Below are 5969 nucleotides of genomic sequence, written 5' to 3' on the forward strand. Positions count from 1 at the left end.
GGACGTGAAGGAAAACATCCCCCCTAAAAACATAAAATTGATTTTACCTAGATCATGACCAAAAAAACAACGCGCGGACCTAAAAGAAACACTCACTCACTTTTTATACTACTCATCACTATTCTAAAAATTTTTTTCATTAATCACTTCAATATACTATCCACATACGCAAAGTAATCAAACCCCAAATCTACTCTCCCCACACCTCAAACACCTAAAAAAGACATGACCTTAGTCTACTATCCATACCAACGTACGTGAGCACTTACTAACACACAATCTTATACACAAACACACACCCTCACACTATAAAAAAGAGTTAGTGTTTATATTCACACTACTCTACCTACACACATTGGCAAATTGATGGTTATTTCTTTTCTAGAGTATTGGGGGTAGCCCTGAAAAGGGCTGTTTTTTTTGTTTGCTATGGCAATCTTTTAGTTTCTAAGAATGCGATGTCCTCTGAGGATAGACTTTCTGGCGATAGGTCTGCTTCTTCGGAAAGAGAAGAAGAACTCTTTGGTGTCGATACGACAATCGACAAAGCCTCTGTCAGGTTCAGGTTGCTGCTGCTGCTGTTGTTGTTGTTGTTGTTGCTGTTGCTGCTGTCTCTGAAGTCTGTACTTCTCTGTCCATTCTTCTTTCTCCCTGTTCACTTCTTCTCTGAAGAGCTCTTCTATCAGGTCTTCAGTGACTTTTAACATTCTCACATTCTCTATCTCTTCTGGCTTCGGTATCAGACTGTGTCTGACCCTATGCAAATTCACGTAGGCTTCGTTTAGCTTAGCTAGTTTGGAGCACATCTTCGTAGGAGGATGAGTCGACAATGGATGGTTAGACTGGAAACTTCCCCGGTTCTTAAAGTCAAAGCGCGGACGTGAAGGAAAACATCCCTCCACGGTTTTCGAGCAGCAACGTTCAATGAGTGTCATGAGAGGGATAGTAAGAAATTAAAGAGCATGAATCCAACATTCTTATAGTCAAACAAAAGACAAAGGCATTTTTTTCAAAACACAACATTTTTATTCAAAAGTCACTTAACACTAACCAACAACAACTCTAACATTTTTTAACAATAATCCAACACTATAACATCAAACTTTTTTTTTCAAATCACAAATATTTTTTCTCAATTCATGCTCTACTTTAAACAGGGCTGACAATGTTGTGAATGAAATTGTGATTTCCACTGTTGGAAATCATTAGGCCATTGATGGACACTACGTTTCCTAGCTTGAGACAAAAGATAAGCATAATGGTCACAAAACCATCGATCTACTTTCACATCGTTCCTAGAAGAAGAACGAGGATCAAAATGAGTCACTAAATGTTCTAAGGAATAGCCCAGGCTGCGATGATGCAGAAAATACACACAATACTGTCCACACACCAAGGAATCTGTGCCTTGTAATTTCACATTATTGAATCGGGTGGTCTGAGCATTTCTTCTCATAAAGTCAATGATATCGTCTTCCAAAGGGGGCAATCCTTACGAATCGAAATATTCCACACATCCTTCTTGAGGAAAGTAAACGGCTACCCAGTGGGTTCCTGGGAGATGACTGTCGTCCGTGTTGATCACGTAAGCTTGATGGTCTTGAGGTTTGCGATGAGGGAGTTCATCTTTAGCACAGACGACAGGATTACAAGAAGCTGTATATGAACTGTGGTTCAAAAGGTAATAAAGTTCCCAGGTATCCATTTGTGCGTTTTTTTTTTCTTCACAGGTAATAATATGTCATCAATTCGATCCTGACTTTTTGCTTGAAAATGTCTGACAAATAACCGTTTCTTCGTTTCGTCTCCTCACTCTGATTCAGAAGAGTTTCGATACGATGGATCTCTTGAGTGGTTAATGGTGGACAAGAATGTTCACGCAAGTCTATATACCACTGGTGCAACACGTCTTCGTCCGAGATGAGACTCCAAGCATCGTCCAGATACTCGTCCAATTTTTCTTCTTGACTTAACATCAGGCATTTATCGTGTTGAATTTGACTGGGATGATCGTTTTGACATCCATAGCAATCTTTCTTGATCAATTCCGTCATTTTTTCGACCAAGTGTTTGGCAAAACAGGAGACTAAATGGGCTTCTTGTTCTGGCCATCTTGACTTAATCATGATCACTTCTTCTTTTTCCACGGTCTCCTCACATTTCATCTCCAAAGTTATTCCACTAGGTAAAGAGGGATAACAGTCTTCCATGGTTTCTAGTAATCTAGAATGACTTCTCTCAAACTGTTAATTTCTATGGTATTATCGAATTCTGCATACAGAATGACGTTCACTGTCTCGTCCAGTGGCTTTGCAAACTGAAGTTCCACACGAATCTGGCCAGATTTTATAGGGTGGAAATGTCCCTCGTCGCTGCCTTGGTCTGGAGTGAAATCGAAAGCCCACAAAGCGTAGCCTCCTGCATAATCCTCGTACGTAATGCCGTGACTGGTGTTGGTTCTAACTGTCCCGTGGCTTCGTACAGTGACAAGTACGACCTCAAGTAATTCTTCTTGTCAAAGTTAGGTTCGAAAGGTCGGGTACACATGGTCTTGCCATCGCGACTGACTTCGATCTTGGACACGTCAAAGTGTTGAAAGTAGAAAGGATTTTTAGCGATAGCTCCGTTGAAGGCTGTATTGTCGACCATACCAACGATTAAACGTTTGGGCAACTGTCCTTGGAACAGATGATCATCGATCATGGATCGCTGTCCCCTAGGAATGGTGAAGGTTTTCACTTCCACACGTCGGATCGGATACTTGGCGGTCGTTCTGCTCAACGTCTGACTGATGTCGTTTCCCACTTTAGGTAACACTTCCACACGACGTACGTAGAGTCTGGCTTCTTGGATTTTGGTTTTGTAATTATCGTCACTATCAGCTATTAAATGGATAGCGGTACTGCTGCGATTCAGTCTCAGGCGGACATCCACCCCGTTCAGCAAATACTTTTCTTGCAACCACATGTCCAAATGCAAACGATCCATCAGTTCTAAACTGTGTTCGTCTTTGATTTTGTCTCTTCGTTCTACGAATCCCGCATTGTGGTCTCTGGTTGTATCAGTTTTGAATGTTTCAAATTCGCCTGCATCGTCAGCTTCCCATACCACACAGGCATTGAGATGAGTGTTCTTGGCGTCTATTCCGTACGTCAAGAGATTTTCCAGGTACGCTCGATAAGGGTAAGTATCCATGCTGCTACTGACTAGTTTGTTATTCAAGTACAAGTCCACTCCGCTAAACAAGGAATGCATGAAATTGTTGACGGGAGCTACTGCATCATCATTGTCTAGGTTAACGTTGGGTGGTTGGAATATAAGTGTCTATAGCATTTCCATCCTTATCTTGAACTTTGACTTTCAAGTACAAGTAACTACTATTTAGATCGATGTAATCTTCGGGCTGTCCGTTGATTTCAAACTCGATGGGAGCGGAATCGGTCAATGAGGAGACGGGATGAAATTCCACCCATTGGGATTCTTGCATGGTCATCATGGTGGGTGGCATGGCAAACAGATCCAGTTCCGTCTTGGAACAGGCGCAAGACTCTCGGTGCATCATTTTGTTGTTGTTGCTGTGTCTCAATAATCGAAAACGTCTAAGTCTCGAACGGTTCTTCTTTTCTTGGTCTTTCTAGCTTTAGACGTGTGAAGTCTGGTGAAAGGATGTTTTATTCGTCGTCTCTTTCTGCCTTGTCCTTGCTGAATGCCTGACTCGGTAGCGTGCAGGGCATTTATAGGTGTTTCTCGTTGGTCCAAAAGGTTTTTGCCCGTTTGCAGCAAGACATTTTTCCCTGCCCTCATGAAGGCTTCTTTAGGGTTTTGTTTGTCGATGATGACATTTTGGAGAAATTCTTTGCCTTGCGTCAGTGCCGCATCTTTCAAGGCGTGCAATCCGCGTGTCACCATCGGTTTCAAGACTGGGGCCACCAAACGAAAGGCCGATTTTAACATATCTCCTAAACCGTGTCCTCGCTGCCGAGCAACCCCTCAATACACTGGATACATGACTTACGAGTCGTGAGAGAACCGTTTTCGAAAATGGAGTTTCACCGTGACTTTTCCTTTGGTGAATGGAATATTTTGTCCCAAATCTCCTTTTATAGCAATGTTGACCGTCTCCAAATAGGACTTGCTGACAGGCAAATAGTGAGGATGTACAAATTCGCGGTGGATGTGGTAAGTGTTTCCACCTTCCTGGTCACTGGTCGTGGTACTATCCACTTTGAAAGGAATGACACGCAGTAACGGCACAGAGGTGTGTCCCACCACATTGTACTCCACCACATCGGAGTAAACGAACATCAAATTCAGTCCTTGGTTCAGTTCTACAGGGAATCGAAAAAACTTGTAAAATTCCGTATTGCTGTTGATCTTCGGTTTAAAATTTGGAGCCTCTTTTGTGTCTCCACCTAAAATATCAAACAAGTCACGATTAAAACTGATGGACAACGTTTGGGTGTCCTGAAATTTCATCAGTAAGGGACGAGCCACTTTATGGTATTCCAGAGTGACACTTTTTTTGATTCTGTTCAGGGCTTTGCCAAAGGCTAACTCGAACCTGGAAGCAATGGTGTCCACCAAATGTTGGCCACGAAAATAAAACCCTGCCGGAATTTTCAAGGTGTAGATATTGAAGGGTGAATTGTTGGATGGTCTTGTGTCCCCTGAAAACCCGATTTCATTTATGGTTTCTTGCAATTGTTGGTTCAGGATATCGACCTCAAAAGTGTTTTGCTTTTCAGTGACGTTTTGGATTTGTGTAGGGTGAATGATTTCTACTAAAGCCACTTCCCAATGGGCTTCGTGATCTAATGGGATGGCCTGAGGTAATTTGGCCGTGTAACAGCACAACGTGTTGTGGGGAAACACCTCCATGGAACTGTCACTGGGTAAGGTTAAGTAAAATTGGTTTTGGTGACTCATAATTCCAGAGTTCTGTGGCTGTCCGATGGGTTACTGGACGTCAGAGGCGTGTCTCCGCCCAAAATGGGGTTGCTGTTGTTATTGGAGTGGTGACTGGCACTAGCACTGGACACTAGGTTCCCGTGGTTCCCGTTGGAAGAGAATTTCAGGGAGGGATTGGGAAGCAGGTAACCGATGCAACTGCTCAATAAAATGGTCCACAATTGTTTGTCTCCTTGTTGCAAACTCAAATTGGCAATGGCTGCTCCGATGACACAATACACCACGAAGATTTGGCAGAAAAAGACGATTTGCGTTTTAGGCACACGTTCTCCACACCACACCCACAAGGGTTGTTTTTGTAAATCTTGCACAGAAGAACTGGGTGAAGGAGGTGTGGTCGACGTAGCTGCGTCTGTGTGAAAAGGCATGATGGTCACTTCTTTTTATAGTCGATGACTTGCGAAGCGTCGATCCAAGAATCAAAACTGGGTGGATATCCTTTCCAACGTACTTTGACTTCTTTCACACGTCGTTTGCCCACTTTACGGGTTCTGCGTTCGAGAATGCTTTCGATGTCGTACACGTCGTCTTCTTTTTGGTGACACGTTGTAACTCGGGTAAATAAAACGTTCCTTTGAGTACTTCTCCGTTCATGTCTTCCAATTTATAGACGGCAGGATGACGTCCATGCACTCGTCCAGTGACGCGAAACAATTCGGTCGTCCAGTTAGGTAAGTAACCTTTGTCGAAAGTGCGTTTGGTTTTGCCAATGCGCACCCAATCTCCTACGGCCAACACTCCACTTTTCTTGGGGGCAGCCCTCTTTGGGGACGTACCAAACAGGCGCTCAAACACCAACACTTCGTTCTCGGGAGTCACGTCTTGCGGGGCACGTCCGATGCTTCGCTGGTAAGATTGGTTGTACGCTTGCACCAGGTGCGGTAAGATGTCGATGTACTTCAGAGTGTGGTGATGCGTAAAATATTTCCACATGCGTTCTTTCAAAGTGCGTTGAAAACGTTCCACGATGCTGGCTTTGGTTTCGGGATTCTCGGTGGTAA

Source organism: Sinohyriopsis cumingii, chromosome 14 (assembly GCF_028554795.1).
Source record: "Sinohyriopsis cumingii isolate HCF-2022 chromosome 14, ASM2855479v2, whole genome shotgun sequence".
NCBI lineage: Eukaryota > Metazoa > Mollusca > Bivalvia > Unionida > Unionidae > Sinohyriopsis > Sinohyriopsis cumingii.